This window comes from Aricia agestis, chromosome 6 (assembly GCF_905147365.1).
Source record: "Aricia agestis chromosome 6, ilAriAges1.1, whole genome shotgun sequence".
NCBI lineage: Eukaryota > Metazoa > Arthropoda > Insecta > Lepidoptera > Lycaenidae > Aricia > Aricia agestis.
In genome coordinates this window covers 5,388,660-5,412,969 of record NC_056411.1, presented here as the reverse complement: position 1 = coordinate 5,412,969, position 24,310 = coordinate 5,388,660, and the positions used below count along the sequence as shown (strand labels likewise).

At 34.5% G+C, this 24,310-nt stretch overlaps 1 protein-coding gene and 1 pseudogene across 1 annotated transcript in view; one reads left to right on the top strand and one right to left on the bottom strand.

Annotated features, from left to right (window-relative positions):
• Nucleotides 1-24,310, bottom strand: part of LOC121727921 (myb protein) — a 525,795-nt gene that overhangs the window by 2,157 nt on the left and 499,328 nt on the right. The gene's annotated exons all lie outside the window — the stretch shown is intronic.
• LOC121728090 lies at nt 784-4,998 on the top strand (annotated as a pseudogene).

The following is a 24,310-nucleotide window of genomic DNA, read 5'->3' as shown; positions in this document are numbered from 1 at the left end:
CCGTCGCTCGATTGTTTACATTTTTTACAACCATTATTTTTTACAACTTTTATATTGTATCAAAACTGTATTCACCAATTATTGTTTCATACTTGTCTCACTATCATCTTTCAAACTTTAGTTAACACGGTTATTATTAGATAATATTTTAAATAATTTATTGTTTTATTTCCGGTCCTTAGTTCTTGCACAAATTGATTACAATCTAAGAAAATTACTTATATTCTAATAATATTATTATTATGACTTGCTTCCTTTAAAAATATAAAATTACTTAAGTTATTGTCCTAAGTAATGTTGTTTTAATACGGTGGGTGAGGACGAAGCTAAGTGTCCGTGAAAATTGTAAGGGCTGATTCACACCATAATCACAGCGGAGCCCGTGTTAATGTTTGCTTCCTAATGATAATAATATTACTTATATTAAATTTAGTAACTACAAAATGTTTGCTTTTAAAATTCATATTATGTAGGAAGGATATTTACGGTACCTAAGTGTTATAGTTACTGAAGTAGATATTTTTTTCTTATTTAATTATACTCAATACTAATAAATATAGTTAGAACACAATAATATTATGATGACTGATAACGAAATATTATTATTACTACATCAAAAATTATATCTTGTCTCCAACGATTATAATTTGCTAATTAATATTGTGTCTAAAAGTAGATGATTCGATATAAATAATTTAGTTGCTTTGCTTTTTATTTAAATGGAATATCGCGACAGAGTTAGCGTGCAAAATGTTACGAATAAGTATTATAATATTTGCTTAAATGGTGATATTTCCAAAAGATGATACTGCAAAAATATTGGCTTATTTTCCATCAATGAGCCATCAGGTTGTATTTCGTGCGTTGACCCTTGAGCTTGCTTACTGAGATCATGAGGTCGTCGTGTTCACACCTGATCCAGCATTTAACAATTGTGAATTTGTATATCAGGCGATTCCCGAAAGGAAAACCACGTGCGAACCTCACTGAAATAAACGTTCACGATCTGGGGGCACAGTAGTGCCCCGTCAAGACGAGTATTTCTTATCAGATATGGGAGGAAGAAGAAGTTCCTTATAATAAGGGAAATAAAGAAGATACTGCAAATCGGATATTTGAATTTTTTTCATGTTTCGCAACGATTGTAAATGAACAACTTGAAATGCCAGAAGTTAAAGAAATGCTCAAGAAAGAGAGAAAATATAGGTACTTTGCAGCTCCTTTTTTTTTTTTTTTTTTTTTTTCCGGAGGGGGAAATGCATTACGCATACCACCCAGGCGCAGGGGGCGACCCGAGCGGTTATGTGGGACTCCCGTAGCTAATGAGACCACGGTATACCCACTAAACCCCCCCCCCCCCCCATCTTCCGCCACGCCGCATATTGACGGGGCCACAGGAACGATACACACATCTGCGACCCCGCCAGCGGCCCGAAGACTTCACGATGGGCGCACAACACATGCGCCCTCCTCCTCGGCCCCCACCAAGGCTGTAGCAGACGCCCCCCCGAGTCTGCTACTTGGAGGCCATGTGGCAGATCAAGTCTGTGGCTCTGCCACCGACCACACCTCGGCCGCAGAGGATAGGGCAAGCGGCGCACCGTAATACCTACTTGCCTCTTCCTCTGCGGCCCCACCTCGGTGCGCATCCGCAGCGGACTCCTCCAGTCCGCTGGGAGCGCCCTCCTCGGGCCAGGCGGCGACACCGGCCGGCCCTGGTTGCCTCTTTGCTTCACCGCGGTTGTCCAAGCCGCGGTTACTAGAGCCCCACCGCCACGACAAGGCGTGCAACCATCGGGGGGACTACTTACTTTGCAGCTCCTAGGTCAACAAGGTCCAACACCCGTTAAGGCAAAGGATGTATGATTTATCATTTTTCGAAAAGGGCCTTGAGTATTTTAAACAAATTACACTACATGTAATAATTACACTACATTAAAATAAGCGAAAAAGAAGACGATGCAGATATTTGAAAACACTTCGGAAGAGATGTCCCATACATTCTATGAATTTAACAAGAGAGTCAAAATGATTTTTGTCAATTAACATAAGCTCTGGTCTAGCAACCGTCCGTTCTCATCAAATATTCAATTTATTGGTGGTCTGCATTTGAAACCACAATAGGAATAAGGATCTGCCTCAGGTACGGAGTTACGGACAATGAATATAATAATCAATTGTTTAATATTTTCCTGTGTCACTATTTTCAATAAATAGTTTATATTCATTTTGAAAGCTTGTAGATGTGTTTTTCAATATCAGTTTACTTTAAAGACTACACTTAAATATCGTTTCAGGATCTGAAATTCTAACTCGATTCGTCCAAAAATGAAGTCATTTACGTAAGTTTTGGAACAAACGTAATAACGGGAATATTGCCACAAGAAAAAAATCGTTTCGATGATAAACGTATTCTCGAAGCTCCCTACGACATTCTGTGGAAATGGGATGCGGATGAGCTACCAACCAAATCGAATAATATAAAGATATTAAAATGGCTTCCTCAGGCCGATTTACTCAGTAAGTATTATTTTATTTATAAGTGTCCCATCGACTTATGATAGAAAATTTCTTTCTATGCTAATATTATTTGATTATTAACATAATATTTTCGAGACTCGGGTATTGGAATACGAAGTTAACACATGAATAAATGTTGTAACCGTAGGTTGTAACATATATTATGAAGCGTCATTTTTATATTCGTACGTAAAACGGCCTTGAAGGTACAACATTTGTTATTTAGGTACATTTATACATAACTGCTGTAGAGCAATATACCAATCCTTTACCGTTAAAATGTTTAATAATAATATTATTGAATCCCTTAAAATAACCTGGCCTAGTCACTAATAGAAAACTTTTTTTTATTATTATTTATTTAGAGTACATTAACATTTTACAATATATACATTAAAATTTGCCAAACTGCGCAGCAGTTTGTTGGCGACAAATTACAAATTCGCTAAACATAAAAAATGCAACATAAAAATTCCAAAAAGTGAAACATAAAATAAAAAATAAAAAACTTAAACTTCACAACTTTTTTATCTGATTCTATGAAACATAATTCCAACTTCTAATTTCAAATCATCTTAGACCATTCCATAACACAGTAATATGTAACAAAGATTAGATAGTGACCTAACTTTTTTAATTTTTGATAATAAGCCTTTCAGTCATTATTATGAGAATATTGTCTATAAGTATCATTTTTTAATTATTATATCAACTGCCAATACAATGTAAATTGTTATTTTTCAAAAAATATATTTTTAAGTCTTATTTTTAAAGTTAACTTGCTTGTTTTATTGTCATCATCTCTTATAAAGTCTATTTTGTTAAATAAAGTAGGAGTCAGGTATTTTCTGGTTCTTTTACCATAGTAATTTCTTACCGACGGTATTACATATTTGCCCTGAGTCACATATCTAGTCCTATATTTATGATAATCATTTTTTTCTTTATATTTATTTATATTATATTGCTCTAATACTATTAAATAATAAACTTTTACATGCACTGGAAGTATTTCACAAATATTGAAAAAATTTTCATAGTCTTCTTTACATTATGCCTTTACTCTTTTATTTACTAAAGATTTAATTAATATAGTCTGCAACTGTTTGATTTTATCTAAATTAGTTTTAAATGTGAGACCATAACAACTTAATCCGTAGCTTATTACAGAGTCTGCAAGTGCGTAGTAGATTACATACAACAGCTTTTTATCTTGCTAAGATGAAAGAATTTACCCAACATTGATTGTAGTCTACTACACACTGCATTCACATGTCCTTTCCAATTAAATTTGCTATCGACTGTCAGTCCTAGGTATTTGTATTCGTCTACAACTTCTATCTGTGTACATTGACATTTTTTTTTAAATGTAGGCATTCATATGTATGTCCAATAATTTCTATATTCATATTTGCATTTTTAATATATTTATTATATTTTGGTGATGTAATTTGCATTGCCTTAGTTTTATTAAAGTTTATTATAATGCCGTTATCATGTGCCCATTTAGTTATGTTCTTAAATCGGCTTGTAAATTACGTTTTGCATACAATAAACACATGTCGTCGGCATACATAAAGGTTTTACAATTTCTGATAACATTTAAAATACTATTTACATGCATTATGTACCCGACTGGAGCATACACTGAGCTTGAATTTGAACTAGAAATCTTTTATCTTAATAGTAATTACTTTGAGCTATAACAGCGAACGGTCTAAGTAAAGGCTCGACTTTCGAGGCGCCGGAGGTCTGGCCGATGGATGTTGTCTATCGGAGGTTCCGGGGGAGACTCCGGAACGAAGCGAGTCACGTCGCCGGCCAAATGTGACAGTGTTAGTTTTTAAGTATACTTATATAAAATATGCATGTTAGTTTTAAGGTATTTATTATATATATTTTTTTTACGAAATAAGGGGGCTAACGAGCAAACGGGTCACCTGATGGAAAGCAACTTCCGTCGCCCATGAACACTCGCAGCATCAGAAGAGCTGCAGGTGCGTTGCCGGCCTTTTAAGAGAGAATCGGGTAATAGGGGAGGGTAGGGATGGGACGGGAAGGGAATAGGGGAGGGTAGGGAAGGGAAAAGGGTAGGGGATTGGGCCTCCGGTAAACTCACTCACTCGGCGAAACACAGCGCAAGCGCTGTTTCACGCCGGCTTTCTGTGAGAACGTGGTATTTCTCCGGTCGAGCCGACCCATTCGTGCCGAAGCATGGCTCTCCCACGTATAAATTATAATTAATTATATGTAAGTTAGATTTAAGGTATTTGTTATATGGGCCTCTGATGCCCGAATTAAATGATTTGAATTTGAAAAAAAAGCGTGTAAATTTTTTTAATCTTGCAGAGCATCCCAAGCTAAAACTTTTCGTTATCTTGGATAGGTTTGCAATCAACAGACGAAGCTATCGATGCTGGTATTCCTCTCATTGGTATACCAATATATGGAGACCAATGGTACAACGTAGAGAATTAATATTATACTCATTTTAAAGGACTGCAACTTGATGTGGCTAAATTAACAGAAAAAGTATTTGGAAATGCTATAAAACCGTTTTATAAAAAAAAAATATGAAATATACTCTAACCGTATCCCGCGCGGCTTGCCTGCGATAATTAGGAATTTTACGGAAACTGTACATTTTCCTATAAAAAATAGCTATACGCCCTTCACGTGATCTACTCAATATCTGTGCCAAATATTGCCATAAAATTTGCTCCAGTAGTTCGTGAGATAAACTCTTTCTAATATTTCCCCCGTTTTTCCCACATGTTCCTGAGTTTCTTCGGTCATATTAGTCTTAGCGTGATAATAATATATAGCCTACTAGCTGTGCTCCGCGGTGTTACCCGCGATTTATTAGGTAAACTAAATTGTGTATTAATAGGTAAATAGTTATTGGTAATTAGAGACAAAACGAATTGAGTTTGATCATCGGAAACATCAATTTTTGATGACTGAGAGATGGAAGTTGATTACCTATCCTGTCATATGCTATTGTTTTACCGACTTCCAAAACGAAGGAGATGAAAATATATATTTTATGTTCAGATGTGATTTTTTATGATTTATGATTAACTTCGCTGTCTGTGAAACGATTTCCAACATTTCACAGTGTAAAGGACTGTGAGACGGAGGACGGGACGGACGGGCGGCACATCTTTACTAATATTATAACGCTGAAGAGTTTGTTTGTTTTAACGCGCTAATCTCATTAACTACTGATCCAATTTAAAAAAATATATTAACCCATTTACCCAGGAAGGCTATATTCTAGTGTATCAGGAGTTTCCAATCTTTTTGAGGCTGCAGAGCTACACGTAGGAGAAGGGACGAATACCTATTATCATATGACACTCGAAACCTGTATGTTTAGTTAGTCTGGCGTAGCCCCCCCAAGCGGAAGACGGGGCGAAAGCCTATTAATCAAATGACACTCGAAATCCGTATGTTTAGTTAAGGTTAGAATAAATTCACTTTTATAATTAATATTACTTCATTTGTTTGTAAAAAGGATAATTAAAACTCAGCACTAACGACGCCATACCATTTCATTAAAAGCAACAGTTCCAGGAGTGAGGGGGGCGAAAGCCTATTAATCAATTTAAAAAATGTACATAACACCTCCTCCGTTCCGGAAGTCGGTTAAAAATGTAGACCATTTATTGTGTTAATTCAGGATATCAGCTAACGGCTTGTAAATTTTTGTCGAAATCGGCTCACAAGCAGCGGAGTAATCGTTGAACGAAAAAAATCAAATGAAAACGAACATAACATCTCCTCCATTTTGAAAGTCGGTTAAAAATGTAGCCTATGTGTTAATCCAGGATGTCAGCTACCTCCTTGTAAAATTTTGTCGAAATCGGTCCAGCCGTTTAAGCGTGAAGAAGTAACAAACATACAGACTCACACACTCACAAACTCACATACTTTCGGCTTTATAATATTAGTAGGATAGCCTTACTCGATAAATGACCTATCTAACACTGAAATAAGTTTTTAAATCGGACCTGTAGTTCGTGAGATTAGCGCGCTCAAGCAAACATACTCTTCAGGTTTATAATATTAAGTAGGTATAGATTTTTTTAAATCATCGCTTGACAAACTCGAGTCTTGATCGAAAAGACTATGAAAAGTACTAATAACAGAGTCATAATAGGTTCATAATCATGGGTATAATATGGTAGTGCTGATGATGATGAATGTAATTTGCATAGTTGCATATTATGCCTTCCGTTCTTAAAACAACGCCGAAACTCCCAAACCTTGTATCTATAAAGAATCAGGAGTTCTCTCAGCACCTTCCGAACCACGGTATACCAGGTTATATACTTCGATGCAAAATCTTACTTGTTAGTAGCATATGCTTAGAATACTTCTCACGAAACCGAAGTCACCACATGTTTCCCTATAAATTTTAAGGAGTTCCCTCGTTTACTAATGGATCCTTCATCAGATCACCACTATTGTGAATATAATACTAAATTGAGATGATACCCTATATACCAAAAGAAAAATTTTGAAAATCGGTTAACAAACGCCAGCACGAACGAACATAACACCTCCCCCATTTTGAAAGTCGGTTAAAATTGTAACCTATGTGTTATTCTGATGTATATTATTATTATTGTAAAGTAGTTTTTGCGTGAAAGAGTAACAAACATCCATACATCCATACATCCAAACAAACTTTCGCCTTTATAATATTAGTAGGAAGTAGGATGGTCGATACCAATGACGTGGTAAAATTTATTGTACTGGGGAAAAAATAATCCTGTAAGTATACTCGTATTAGCGCGGATTATCAGTTCACCTGACTGCAATCATAAGTATTATCAGTACTAATTCAATAACATAGAAAGCGGCATTGTGAAAGACAATCCTACCCAATTGTTCTGAATCTGATTACTATATCGCATTAGAGTTTGACCTCAATTAATTTCACTCTGCCTAATTATACAAATTGCACTTTACATAATTAAAGACGGGGGAAGTTTAGGGTGAGGACAATTTTAACGTTTAAAAAAACGCTACTTTTGAATAAAACGTTAGTTCTATGAAATGTAAAGTGCCCCGCGTCGCGTCGCTGTCGCTTAGTGTCGCTGTCGCTTAGTGTCGCGTAGTGCGGTCTCACCTTTACACCGAAACTAGAAGAAATTATGTGCGACACAAAGATGCAAAATAGCGAAACAAAGACTGTTATAAAGAGGCGTCACGCTATATGAAATTGAAATTTTGTAATACTTTATGCATTGCCATTGTTGCCTGATACAGGCTAATCAGCCTACTAGGCGACTTTGATTTTGGAACGTAGTTCCTTATCGCGCGTTCGGCGTAAAGGGGACTAGACAGAACGACATTTGACCTTGATTTGACCTCGACACTTTTTTATTAGTACCTGCATGTTAGGCGCAGATGGCGTTGATAGTTTAGTTTTTTTTATATTGAATCTTAAATACTGTTAGACGAATAATACACGACCAGTCTGTCATCATTTAACTTAATTAATCTGAGACTGTTGCAGGAATTATGTCTAAAAAATAATATTAAAGTCAATTTTTTGACACTAAAATATCAATAGAAAAGCGTTGACATTTGAAACAATCAAATTTTTTATTTGAGGTCGAAATTGGGCGATCTCTTGTATTGACAAATAGAATCCTCAGTTCTACGTGAGCGATCACAACGGACGCGCGTGTATCACTCCGCTTACCGTGTAGTAGGCATTCGCGACCGGACTTGTTTACGTTTACAGTGATAAGGAATATACGAGTACTTTATTGAATAGGGTATCTCCTGGAAACAGGAGACCCTTTAAAAATGTCAATAAACCCTAAGTTATGTGCAACCCCAACGTCTCAAATTAACCCTCAGTTAACTACCAACCCAATTTCTCAAATAAACACAATGTCTCAGTTACCTACTAGTCAATCTACTAGTTACGCAAATGTAACGTCGTCTACCTGTTACCCCAAGAAGGATCAAGCGATAATATTGGATTCAATAGAAGGAATTCAATTAAGAGAATACATTGTTGCCTTAGCTACGTTAGTTCCATCGACGGCTATCAGATTTGTATCTCGTATTTCAAATGCGCGAGTCTGTGTATACTTGGACAGTAAGAAAACAGCGGATAATTTAATTGATAATAATAAAAGAATTAATGTTCAAAACAACAGCCTCGAAATTAAGCCTTTGATAACCAGAAACAAAAGAATAGTCTTATCCAACGTATGCCCGGTTATACCTAACTCGTTAATAGAACAAAAATTCGGGGAATTGAATATTAAAATTATGTCTCAAATATCATTTATGAAAATCGGAGCAACCGAGCCTGGATTTTCCCATATTTTAAGCTTCAGGAGACAGCTTTATATCAGCCCAGAGGATGAGATATTGCTTCCTGAATCCATCCAAATAACATTTGAAGGAACTAATTACTGGATTTATATATCTACTGATTCATTAAAATGTTTTACCTGCAATGCTATGGGCCATATAGCTAAGAACTGTAAACAAGGTCTTACTATTTCCCCAACTATTGAAACCGAGTCGCCCCTAGTCGTTGAAAATAATATCAATGATGACATTACGAACACCGCCACAGTTTTACCTACTGTCTTAGATATTCCAAGCCCACATTTCCAAGACCACCAAAAGGGAATAAAAAGAATTCATTCGGCTACCGCTAGTGAGACATCGAATATTGAAGTTCCTAAGAATGACAAGATAGAAGAAGACAGTGAAATCATGGGTGAAACTGACGAATCCAGTAGCAATATGTCTATTGAAGAAGGAAAAACTAAAATTAAGAAGAAGATAAAAAGAAGTGATTCAAGAACGGACAAGGAAGTATGGAGAACGATCGAAAGCTGTATACACGAACTCAACAAGGATAAGGACTTTCCGATTAATTTAGACCAATTTATTAGCCTACTTGATAATTCACGTTGTAAATTGCATATAAAAGAATTAGTTAGTTGTTATACTGATAATGTTAAGGATTTAATCAAAATGTGTAATTTACTTCATTGTAAAATGAACAAAGGTCTCAAAAATAGATGTTCAAGACTGACTAGGAAATTACATGAATTGTTACGGGAGTCAACCATTGAAAAATAAGTATTATTTGCATATACATACGTTTAATTTTACATATTTTCGCTTATATATATAAATTATATATTTTTTTTTTTGTTATACTTATTAGTTATTACTTATACTATTATGGACATATTACAATGAAATGTAAATGGATACTTCAGACGATTAGAATATATCAAGTTATTGATAAGTCGTGTTAATCCTACTTGCATTTGTTTACAAGAAACTAACTTCAGTAATCATTGTGGGTCTCTTCAAGGATATCAGGGTTTTTTCAGGAACAGAACATCGGGTAACAGAGCGAGTGGTGGTGTTGCTATATTTGTTAAGCCACACACAATCGCGGAAGAAATACAATTAACAACAAATATCGAAGCTATAGCTATAAAAGTTAAGGTACCGTTATCCCTCACAATATGCAATGTTTATCTCCCTAATAGTCAACAACTTAATTTACACGATCTAAATGTCTTGATAAGACAACTTCCCATTCCATTTATTTTATTAGGCGATTTTAATTCACATCATTTTTATTGGGGTTCTCAAAAATGCGATACTAGGGGTAGGATAATAGCACAATGGATTGATGATAATGATAACGTGATTTTATTGAATAATGGACAGCCTACACATTTTGATAGTAACACAGGTCGCACTAGTGTTATAGATTTAGCGGTAGCTTCACAAAGTATAGTATCATATTTTGATTGGAACGCTATTGACGAACTATATGACAGCGACCACTTTCCAATTTTGATTAGATCCCGTACATCAGACTTAGATTACGTGAAATGCCCAAAAAAATGGAAGTTTGATAGCGCTAACTGGGAAACATTTCAAGAAGAGATTAATAAAAACATAAATAAACTACCGTCTTTAAGTGAATTAAATAATTATTCGATTAATAATATCATAGAAAATTTTACAAACTTAATATTAGAATCGGCTGATAAATCGATACCCAAAACATCCGGAATTATAAGGAAAAATAATCTCCCCTGGTGGAACGAAGAATGTAAAAAAGCAGTAAAAGATTATAAAAAAGCATTTAGGAAATTTAAAAAACAAGCTCATAATTTAGATAACAACATTACATACAAAATAGAATATAAGAAAAAAAGATCACAGTGTCGAAGAATTCTTAAAGAAACTAAGAAAAAATATTGGGAAAATTGGGTTTCATCGATTACTCCAAAAACCTCAATAAATGATATGTGGAAGAAAATTCACTGCTTAGATAAAAATAAAAAAAGAATAAATACAATAACTTTAGAAAAAGAAAATGATTGTTTCGCGTCAAGTCCCGCTGAAGTGTCAGATTTATTAGTTAGAACCTTTTCTAGTAATTCAAGCTGCAATAATTACGACAAAAATTTTATTACTTACAAAAATAGTCAAGAATTGTTATTTAACTTTAACACTTCGGATAACCTAAGCCCAATTAACAGCGAGATATATTTACATGAACTGTTAGCGGTACTCTCCAAAGTTGGTAATACTAGTCCAGGTCCAGACAATTTACCCAACACTATAATAAAACACTTACCTAATAGTGGAATTCAATATTTATTACAAATATATAATCATATATGGACAAAACAAGTGTTTCCAGATAATTGGAGGGAAGCTGTTGTCATTCCTATACTGAAGCCTGGTAAAATACCTACTTCAACACTAAGCTATAGACCTATTTCATTGACATGCAATTTATGTAAAATTTTAGAGAAAATTATTAGTAAAAGGTTAAGGTGGTATCTAGAAATTAACAACTACTTATCTCAATATCAGTACGGTTTTAGACAGCATCGGTCAACATATGACCATTTAATTAATTTAGAATCTGAAATATTAGATAATTTTGTAAATGACAACTATACTATTATCATAGCTTTAGATATAGAAAAGGCCTATGAAATGGTCTGGAAACAGAGAATATTAAAATTACTTAATGATATGGGAATAAAAGGAAACATGTTAGCTTTTATCAAAAACTTTCTTAGCGACAGGAAAATTAGAGTCAGACTAAATGAAATTTTATCTGATCCCCAAATTTTAGAAAACGGTTTACCTCAGGGATCTGTATTGAGTGTTGTTCTATTTTTGATCGCAATTAACGATGTTCTTTCTTGTTTAGTTAGACCGGTAAAGGGTTTTCTATTTGCGGATGACCTAACAATTACTTGTAGTGGTCGATCTCTCGAACCAATCATAAAACTTCTTCAAAATGTATTAAATAGACTACAAGAATGGTCTATGAAAACAGGATTCAAATTTTCAAAAACTAAAACGGAATTTATAATAGTAAGCAAAAAGAGGAATAAAACAAGAAACATAAATTTAACATTAAATGGGATTAAAATTAAAGAAGTTAAAAACCTGAAAATTTTAGGACTAACATTTGATAAGAAAATGACATGGATTGATCATATTAATAGCTTAAAATCGGAATGTTACAAAAGATTAAATATTTTAAAAGTGCTGTCATCTAAAAAATGGGGAGCTGATAGAAATTGTTTATTACAAGCTCATCAATCTATAATCAAACAAAAAATTGATTACGGGTCTATAATTTATGATTCTGCTCAAAAACGTGCCTTACAGTCATTGGAAGCGATTCACAATCAAGGTCTTAGACTAAGTATCGGTGCATTTAAAACAAGTCCAGTTAAAAGTATTTTAGCCGAAGCAGGAGACATGCCGCTTGAATTCAGAAGAAAAGAATTAGTTATTATGTTCTCAATGAAAATTTTATCAAGACCTCAGAATCCGACATACAATTAATACGTAAAGTCATCAATATTAGACTCCCAGTATGAACTTAAGCCCAAATTAATACAGCCTTTTCGTATTAGAGCTGCTAAATATTTGAGTGAGCTAAATATTGATGTCCCACCAATATATAAGGAAACTATTACTCCTCTTAAACCTTGGGATAAGCACGACTTGCCAGTAAACCTCGAAATGTCAAAATATCAAAAAGAACAAACACCACAGTATATATACAAAAATCTATTTCACGAACTTAATAATAAATATACTGATTATATTAAGATCTACACTGACGGTTCGATTATGAATGAAAAATCTGGATGCGCGGTAGTATTTGATAGTGAAATTTATAGATATAGATTAAGGGATTATTTCTCAGTATTTAGTTGTGAAGCAACGGCCATTCTTAAAGCTTTAAACATTATTAAAAATAGTTCTATTAACCAAAAATACATAATCTATACTGATTCAAAGTCATGTTTGACGGCAATAGTTAACGATACTAACAATACGCCTGTTATAAAAGAAATAAAATTATTAATTATTAGTCTCATAGAAGATAAATATAAATTACAATTAATATGGATACCAAGTCACCAAGGTATATCCGGCAATGATAAAGCAGATTTAGAAGCTAAAAATGCTACAAACGAAAGTATTATTTGCGATTCCATCAGCTCATCCATATTTGATTTAAGAAAACATGTAAGATATAAAATAAAAAATTTATGGAATCATAATTGGAAAATAAATAATACAAGTAAGTTGCTACATGTTAGAGATGCAATCTTTGATAAATCACCAATTTCATTTGCCTGTAGAAATGACCAAACAGTTATAACTAGACTACGCATTGGTCACACAAACATAACACATATACATTTAATTACCAAACAAAATGTAAACAAGTGCAAGTGTGGAGCTGAATTATCAGTTTCTCATTTACTCATTGAATGTATAGAATTTAATTTACAAAAGAAATTAAGTAATCTTCCTGATAATTTAAAAGAATGTTTGAATGGAAAAGGTTGTAATTGTACTTTAAAATATTTGAAATTGATTAATATGTATAATTGTATTTGAACTAAAATTATTTGTATTTAAGGTGGTCGTTTAATGACCTTGATGTTGAAAACGACCTTAAATAAATTAAGGAAAAAAAAAAAAAAATAGAATCCTATATTTGTTTTTGTTATGTTGACTCCTAATCAATAATGTGTGGTGTTGACTCATGTGTATCGGAGGTAAGTGATCATTTTTTTACCTTTGTTTAGTTTTAGTTGTCGCTTTATCATTTATTATAATTGCTTCACAAATTAATCGAAAGGAACTTCGTTCCATCCGGATGTCCCTTGACACCTCTCTAGTTTTGTTAACTAATTATAATGCGATAAAGTCTATGTTTGTAATTCTGAATCATTCTTAGACAATGGCTTTTTTTTGTTCTTAACTATGTATGTACTTATTTGAAAGAAAATAAAATTGTATTATTGTTATGTGACCGTCACACTTTCATCTCGTTTCAGAATGAACAAAACTTATTTTCGGTATTGATTAGCATAAAACATTTTAAAGAGAAAAATTAAAGCTAAAAATAAACCTGGTTGTAGCAACAGTAGGAAATTAAAGTATCAAACAAATATTTGTAGCAAATAACTAAATCGGCATAGTTTTAATCCTAGGATGGATGCTCGAACGGGCTTTTGACTCAAACTGTATTGACAAATCGCTTGTTCGCTCGCTATCGAATATTTTGAACATTTCCAAATTAAATACTAAACAATGAATTGAAAAATTCATGCACTAAAGAAATATATGGGTAGGTACGGCTGGATTTATATACCTACGTCCGCGCGAACGCGCGTTTTAGCAATAGTATATTATAACGATTTATTGAAATAGCAGCGCCGAGCGCGGTTGTGCTGTCATGTCAATATACCATCGAAGAAATTCATTCATAGGCATTAGGCAGATGACCGACCTGCGTCATTTCGGTCGGATTATGTCAATTCAATATTAGACGTATCTGTCGGCCGGATTTGACATAACGCAGCTAAATTACGCAGGTCTGTCATCTGCCTATGAACCAACTTCTGTGATAGTACAATGGATCTGTGACCTGAAGCTTTTTAACCAATTTCCAAACAAATGGTGGTTAGTGGCTTTTATTTAATTAAGTTGACCGCGATCACTGCGGTATTTCCAATAATTTTAATTTCCACAAATTGAAGTCGTATCGTACAAAAATCTACGCCTCGATGTGGTATCGGTTGATATTCGATAAAACACCTGTTGAAAACAACAACAACAACGAATAAATACAGTAGACAATCAAGCAAAACCAACTGAATCGGCCTCACGACACATCAACGTGATTTCAAGTTTAAATTTCATAACATTTCAGTGGGAAGTCGCGCGCGCGTCAGAAATGTCTCTGTGTTCAGTGAATTGAACTCGGCTTAGTTACTCTACAATATGATAACATGCTGTGGCCTGTGCAACAATGACGTAGATTTCATCAATTAGATAATAAAATTTTCCGCATTACCCACCTGCAGTTCTTTAACCCTAGAACCACAACATTGGGTCATGGGTGACCCCACGCACACGTATTTTTATTTTAATTTAGCGAGTTTTGCACCTACAACACTGTGCGTCTAGGTACCTTCCGTAATTGGTAATCAGTGGCCCGTGACGCATGGCGAGGTGCGCACGCTCATTAGGTTCGGAGATATTGCAGTTTGGGGTCGCCCGCGACCCTTGTTGTGGTTATCGAAATTATTTTTTTGTGATTAACTGTTGTGTGATTTCACGTTTATTTCACGAATAGTCTTTCAATATGGCCTCAACGTCACGAGCCCTTGAAAGTAATGAAATTGAGTAACTTTTGGAGGAATATGAAGGTGAAACCTCCAGTTCTTCGGGCGAAGATGGATCTGAAACTGCAGAAAATGAACATATATCCGCACACTCCGATGAAGATTATTTGTTTGATGTTGAATCTGGATCAGATGATGATGATGTTCTTCTGTCTGATTACCGTATGGGCAAAAATGGTTATACTTAGCGAAGAACTCCGTTCACTGTTCCTAATACACGCACTGCAAGTAGAAACATCGTGATAAATCAACCTGGTCCTAAAGGTATCGCACGCGACGCAAAAACCGAGTTAGAAACGTGGAAGCTATTTTTTCCAGACGAAATATTGAATATTATTGTGATGCATACCAATGCAAAAATTGACAGAATTTCTGAGACCATAAAAAACCAACGTTACACTTCTAAAACTGATAAAGTGGAGTTGATGGCTTTATTTGGATTAATGTATCGTAGTGGTTTATGCAAAACAGCTAAAACAAACTTGTTCGAGTTATTGTCGATTGTGGATGGTCCACCTATTTTCAGGGCCACAATGTCAAAGATATATTAAATAAATTAAATAAATTCATATTATGTAATACTCAAGGTAAACATTCGCAGGAGTAAACTGAAAAGGAACTACTTTCTAAGAAACCTAAGCCTTCAATTAGTACAGCCCTACGTGAAACGCCGCCTTGATGAGGTCAAAAATTTGCCCCAATCTCTTAAAGTGATAATGCTTCATGTTTTGGGAGTAGATGAAGAAAACAGTGCTCAGGTAGCCCAAGCTAGATCAACTTCAAGTTCCCGCTGCTATTTATGCACTAGAGCCAAAGATAGGAAGGGCAGAGAGAAATGTGTTATGTGCTCAAAAAATATATGTGCACAACACAGGTTACCTATTTGTCACCAATGTATCTAGATTTTCAGATTTGTACTAATTTTTTTTCCCTTAAGCATTCCATTAATATCCAAAAAACCTTGTAATAATTAAGTTTATTAAAGTTTAATATTTTGTAAGTAATAATTTTTTTTATTTTGGGGTCACCCATGACCCATGTTGTGGTTCATTTTATTAAATTTGGATTTTGTAGTTGTAGGTTTAAGTTGATAATATCTTGAATTTGATAATAATTTGATAAGATGTCAATTAATCCATAATATAGAAAACGACGTGGTCAGATATAAAATTTATTAATGAATAACAAAAAGTGTAAAGTAACAAAAAGTCTTAGATAATGACTGTTATGCAACAATAATATCTATTTAGATATAGCTTATCGTAATTTATATGCGTATCAATATCTATATATTAATACGTGAGCCAAAAACTTTGGTATCCCTTTTGAAGAAAAATGGGGAAACGTAGGTGAATGAAATTTTGCACAGTTATAGTTTATATGGTGAAGGAGTGCATTGAAATTATGCTTTTATCATACATTTTTTTAACAAATAAAATATTACACACACTACAACACACACACTAGGAAAAATGACAGATTTTTGAGTGACAAGCCTATACATACGAAATACGAATTATACTCTTTTATTTATGGTTGAAGTCTGTTGACAACAAGGTTTGCAAATTGAAAATGGATTATAGTTTTTTTTTATTTAATCTTAGATACTATTAGACAATGCTTACACGGTCAGTCTGAGATCAGCTGATTCCCAGAGACAAAAGTTGAAAAAAATATGATAAAATTAATATTTTTTTTACAAAATACTAGATGTCCCGCGCGGCTTCGCCCGCGTAAATTAGAAATTTTACAGAATCCGTAGGTACATTTTCCCATAAAAAATATTTCCCCCGTTTTTCCCACATTTTCCTGAGTTTCTTCTGTCGTATTAGTCTTAGAGTAATAATATAATATAACCTTCTCGATAAATGATGAGTCTTACTCGATAAATGATCTATCTAACACTGAGATAAGTTTTTAAATCGGACCTGTAGTTTCTGAGATTGACGCGTTCAAGCAAACATACTCTTCAGGTTTATAATATTAGGTAGATATAGATTTTTTTTAATTATCGCTTGACAAACTCGAGTCTCGATCTAAAAGACTATGAAATGGTATAATATGGTAGTGATGATGATGATGATGATGATGAAGAATGTAATTTGCATAGTAGCATATGCTTTCTGTTCTTAAAACAACGCCGAAACTCCCAAACTTGTATCTATAAAGAATCAGGAATTCTCTCAGCACCTTCCGAACCACGGTATACCAGGTATATCTCGGTGCAAAATCTTACTTGTTGGTAGCATATGCTTAGAATACTTCTCACGAAACCGAAGTCACCATATGTTTCCCTATAAGTTTTGAGGAGTTCCCTCGATTACTTATCAGATCACCACTTTTCTGAATATAATACCAAATTGGGATGATACCCTATATACCAAAAGAAAAATTTTGAAAATCGGTTAACAAACGGCGGAGTAATCGTTGAATATAAGAAAACGAACATAACACCTCCCCCATTTTGAAAGTCGGCTAAAATTGTAGCCTATGTGTTATTTATTTAATATTTTAATCAGCACATGAATTGAATAACAAAATTTTTTTCAAATTAATCGTAGCACCATCTGTCAGGACAAACTAAAATTGAAATAGAATAATATTGAATGCGATGATAGCGCCGTCCGCCGGATCTAATGTAAAACATTCCAAAATCAACAACTCCTTATAAATAAGAAATTAATTGAAAAAACATTTTCCAGTAGACCAAACTGTAAATCTAAACCATTCTCGAATCTCCACGAACACACACAAAAAATTTCATCAAAATTGGTCCAGTCGTTTAGGAGGAGTTCAGTCACATACACACGCACACAAGAAATATATATATTAAGATAGGTAGTAGTGCTAATGTCGTTGAAACTAAGGTCGAATTTCGACCACTGGGCGATCTCTAGTTCTATTAAAATCATAATATCTACGTAATAATCAAAATTTGTACAGACAAAAAAATATATCGCTGCACTTCGCTACGCGTACGCTATGCTACGTGGTAGGAAAGGATATTATTGCCTCTCAAAAGCCGAGCTTTACTCTTCTTTTGTCATATTAATTTTAGATCAGGTTATGTATCTACAAGTTTACAATTTTTACCCATCCTAAAAAAAGTGCACAACCAAAAGAAAAAAAAAATAAAGAAATGTTCACCAGCTCATTTTTTTGGAAAGCAAGAAAACCAATAAAGCTGTTTTAGTTTTTATCAATAACTAAATGACACCCGCAACTCCGTTGCGCCAAAATTCGTTTATCGAGCGGGAACCATACATTTTTCCAGGATAAAAACTATCTTATGTCCTTTCTCGGGATTTAAAGTATCTCCATGCCAAATTTCAGCAAAATCGGTGCAGCGGTTCGCGCGTGAAGAGGTAACAGACAGACAGACAGACAAACTTTTGCATTTATAATATTAGTATGGATGAGCCCTTACAAGATTTTTCTCTGCCTATAGTTTGAAATTTCGATTACCATTCATTTTCAAAACCACTGTGTGTTAGCGATTTCTCACATAAGAATAACAATCAATAAAGAGGAAATTAATGTCCTTTTCTCCAACATCCTTATTTTTTTTTTCAAATCATTTTCCCGGTCTCAATTGCAAAAAAAATGTAAATAACTTCATCCACTTACGTCTTAAATAATTATGAACATTACATATTATGAACAACACCCAAAAGAAAAGACACCAGCTAAAGCTAGAGCTACTTGAAACGTTTTCCCATAAGCATTTGGGGACAAAGCGGTCATTAGGTTGATATAAAGGGAGGATAAGAGGGTCATCCGTCACCTTTTTGTGCCCGCAATAAAGTCACACATTAACGATCTTCGTCTACTTAATAATTATGACAGTTTAAAACTAAATAGTGCAGGTTCCCTAGAACATATAATATATTTTTTAACTACTATCAAGTATCAACAAGTCCTCGTTTCCGACGGAACCCTAACTAACAGATTTTTTGTATGTTGATAGGTTAATAGTTATATAATTTAAGAGAAACATTGTCCTACAGATATAGATAACAATCCATACTTTAGGACCATCAAATTGAAATATTAAATCCTTTCTATCTATGTTAACTACCACTTTCGAGATTTTTCGCGGAGGAAATTATTGTTGTTCGTCTTATCAAAATGAAGCAACTCACAAAAAATTAGCTTGATAGTAATCCTTATTTTTTCTTTGATAAAAACTGTCCTGATCCTTTTATTATATTCTATGTCTATGATAATAATCAAAAGCGGTTAAGCAGTTTTAGCCTGGGACGATACCTACTGATAGGGCAAACAGTATTCGCATATCTAAGGCAAGTTATACCACAGAATATATATTAGTAGTACCAAGTTATACCACAAGTGCAGTACTAAGTGGTATTGTATGAAAATATTGTGTACACAATCTTGAAATCAGTTGTGACTTGTGAAGCAAATAAACTAACAAATTTAGGTCAATGATCTAGCCGCAAAAGATTCGTTTCATTACTTTCAACACAATCTTATTTGCCTTTCAGTTTTTCTGTCTGAAAATCTTTATTTCTTTCATCATCATCATATTATCAGCCTATAGTCGTCCACTGCCGGACATAGGCCTCTCTCAATGAACGCCAGGATGACCGATCTCCTGCTACTCGCATCCAACATGGGCCCGCAACTAAACGGAGATCGTCGTCCCACCTAGTTGGAGGTCGACCTTTATATTTTATTTACGATACAATAATTCGTGAGCTTCAATTCTCTTTCATTGCCTTTTTTTATAAAAAATATATGTGACATGAAAAGTTTCATTGTGAGCGTACAACAATAAATAAAGATATTCTTCTCACCTCCTTCGCGAAGCCCATTTTGTTTATTCGTATCACATATGAGATGGTTTATATACTTTATATCCCCGAAGTTTTTCCATCAAAATATACGATTCAGCTATCGCATTAAACATCCATTCATATTCAATTTAGAGTTTCGTAAACCACTTAAAAATCCACTTTGTGTTACGAAAAAACACGTAAACAGAACACGTGAATTTCCACGTGAAACGCCGTAAATCCGATTCGACTTTTGGAATTCGTTAATGTCATCTATTTTTTCGCGATCCGCTGATCGTATTGACACTTCTAATGCTGGAGATTTGCTGGCTTATCTATACTTATAATAAAATCGTAGAGGTAAAATTTTTGTACATTGAAAATAAACTTGAAAAAACGAGTCAGGGGCGTGTTAGAAGAGTAATAGAACACATTTTAACTGTTTTTGAAATTTTTGTTTCTCTGTCTGTTTGTCGGTTTGTCTGTTTGTCTGTTTGTACAGGCTAATCTCTGAATCCGCTGGACCGATTTCAATGAAATTTGGCATGATGATACCTTACATCCCTGGTCAACATCTATTTTACGATACTTTTTTATAACCGACTTTCAAATAAGGAGGAGTTAATGTTTACTTTGCTGTTTGTGGTCAGATTTTTTAAATTCTTTTTTTGTTGTATAGATTGCCCGAATTTGATACCATGTTTACAATAAAATCGGCCAAGTGCGACTCGGACTCGCGCAGGAAGGGTTCCATACCGTTATAAAGAAAAAATAGGCCAAAAGTTGTGTTTTTGTATGGGAGCCCTTAAATTTTATTTATATTCTAATTTTATTAATAATTATTAAAGTACACATATAATTAAGAATTATGTGAAAATTTCAACTGCCTGCCTGTTGTCATTATTGATATCGAGCAAAAAAGGCCAAAAAAATCATGTTTGTTGTATGGGAGCCCCCCTTAAATATTGATTTTATTTTGTTTTCAGCATTTGTTGTCATAGTGGCAACAGATATACATAATCTGTAAAAAAAATCAGAACTCTAGCTATAACGGTTCTTGAGATTCAGCCTGGAGACAGACAGACGGACAGACAACAAAGTCTTAGTATAATAGGGTCCCGGTCGTTTTTACCCTTTGGGTACGGAGCCCTAAAAACGGTGACTTGATAAGTAATGGAATTGAAGAAACTCCTCGAAATTGTGGTTTAATTGTAGATTATGAATCTGAGAATAAGAGGTAGGTTAAAGAGAGAGATGCTACATTAAATCCCGTCTTCTATAGTCTATCCTCTATCTCCGTCACAATATGTTCCTTTCCCCTGTCCTGTGGCCCCCATAAGTATCTGAGGTTCAAGTTTCCTGGGTCTTTGATTTAAATTAAAAATTTCGTGTGTAATATAGATCCAATTAAAATAGTCGTAGATAGGTGTTAAATTTTCTAAATCTCGATTTTAATAACATACATTCACTCGGACGAAGTTGCGGGCAACAGCTAGTCCATACTAATATTATAAATGCGAAAGTGTGTCTGTCTGTCTGTTACCTGATCACGCCCGAACCGCTGAACCGATTTTGCTGGAATTTGGTATGCAGATACTTTGAGTCCCGGGAAAGGACATAGGATACTTTTTATCCCGGAAAAATGTACGGTTCCCGCGCGATAATCTAATTTTGGCGCAACGGAGTTGCGGGCGTCATCTAGTATCGATATAATCCCAACTAGTACCGACTATTTTATATTAGTCTAAATAAAATAATTTAAAATAAATAACGCCTCCGTGGTCTAGTGGTTAAGAGCGTGGCTCTCGACTCGGAGGTCGTGGGTTCGATTCCCGCGTTGGAAACATGTTATTTCCAAGTTTGGTTAGGACAATGCAGGCTGATCACTTGATTGTCTGACAAGTAAGATGATCCATGCGTCGGATGGGCATGTAAAAAGTCGGTCCAACGCCTGATCTCTCGCCAGTCGTGTCGGTCTTTCGTCCCACTGGGTTATGAGAGTGAAGGAATAGAGAGTGCTCTTGTGTACTGCACAGACACACTTGGGCACTATAAAAATTACTCCTGCGTAGCTGGCCTGGTTTCAACGAAACTGGCAACCGTCATTGAAATCGGTGTGGGGAGTGTAAGATGGCAACACCAACTGCATGATGGCAACACGGACGATGCGGGCCGAGCGAATGCGAGCCTCGCATCGGGGCCAATCGTGTCCCGACAATTCCCGACAAATCCCGACGGAACGACGTAGGCGCGCTTCGCGGTGACTCGGGCAGTCTCGCGCCCGTTTCCGTTTACGAAAGTTGCGAATAGTGAATGTTATAATTAAAAGTTTTAATAAACTATTTAGACTAATAATTCTTGTTTTTAGTACTCTCTTTTAGGAGTATTATTAGTCTAAATGACACCAGCGACTATGTTGTGCCAAAATTCGTTTATCGCAAGGGAACCGTACATTTTCGGTATAAAAAGTATTCTATTTTTTCTCCGGGACTCATTGTATTTCCATACCAGCAAAATCGGTTCAGCGGCTTGGGCGTGAAGGGGTAAAAGACAGACATATAAACAAACAGACACGCTTTTGCAAATTTACAATATTTAACACCTCAAACTCCATCATGGTTATCGCAGACACAGTAGATTTTCAATTGTAATGCGGCAGCCAACTGCCGCTTGGATTTGATGGGTTAAAGTATGCAATATGGATATTATTATGGAAGTATAATCCCAACAAGTACCGATATTATTTTAATAGAACAGCCTGCATATGCATCATGCATGCTTAGTTTCTTTTTCAGTTTGTTTCTTACCTGAAGCTAGATCTTAGGGCATAAGAATTGGACGGTAATAGACTTTTGGCAAAATTGTGTACCATGGCTTCAAGTTTTTTTCTCTAACCTTTGTAATTTTTATGTTTTTTTCGGGACCACATACTAATCTGCTGTACTTCATAAGCATATCGTTATAACATCTAATCTGATTGAAACCATAGAAGTCCAGGAATTTGTTTTAGATAAAAACTACCCCCATCCTTTTAAAATAAAAAAGAACTATTTGCACTAGAATTTCCACTAAATGCCATTGTTAAAAATACACAAACTTTTTTCCTTAAACTTAATTGTTTTTTTTTATGTTATGGTTTATTCCACCATATTCATTTATATGTATGATAACATGAGTCTTAATGTAGGTAAGCGTTATATTCCACAAGTTTATCTATCAAATGATACCTTATTATGTTCAATAGGATATACTTGAGAATTATAATTGGTCAGATTAGTATGAGAGCCCGAAAAAAACTAAAATGGCTGAAAATTTAAAATCGCTAGAGAAAGAAAAAATTTGAGAGCCACTTTTTTCGATTAAATAATATGCACGTCAAAGGATCGGACACTGGTGTCGGGACACATTGTGTAATGAATAATGACACTTAAATGACAATTAATTTTGCAGGAACTATTTCGGTACGTGAAAGTGGAAACGCAATGGAGAGAGTTTTGAATTTGCCATGGTCCGGTTAAACTCCAATTTGGTTTAAACTCCTAACTTTGACGTCAAAACGCAGCCAACTAAAAACTGTAACAAAGTGTATAATTTTCAGGACCTAGAATATAACGGATACACCATACAATGTAACTTAATAATACCTACTTAAGCAGGCGTGGTTTAAATATCTAATGAGAGTTAATATTATGTTCTTTATTTCCCATTTGTTGTATTTCTAAAAAAGATAATTTCGCCATCTTTCTCTTTCTTTGTATTACTGAAAGAGCTAACATAAAATAGTTGGGACAGTTTTGATCGATGGTCAACAATCGTGTATGTTACTTTATTTTATTTTATTCGGAAAACTTACGGCTACATACAAATATAAACAGTAGAACACACATGAAGGCCAATTAAGGTGACGCCGCATTAAAGTAAAAAAAAACCGTGTTGCATATGTTTTAGATTGCTTGTTTTCTATGAGAAATGGAAATGCTTGTGTTGCTGAATATGCTTGAATGGAAATGGAAGCAAAAAATTCAAAGGGCATAATGACAAAATGGTTTTTGTCGCGTAATTTAAAAACCATAAATGCTATGGGCAAATTAAAGTGTATGCTTGAACCAATCTACGAACAAATTTTGGAAGCTTAAATCACTCTCCTCTGTTGGTAAAATAGGAATACCTTTTTTTACAGAGTTCTTTTTGATTGATTATTCTGTGTTATAAAAGTTGACCAATCGTGTTATGCTATGG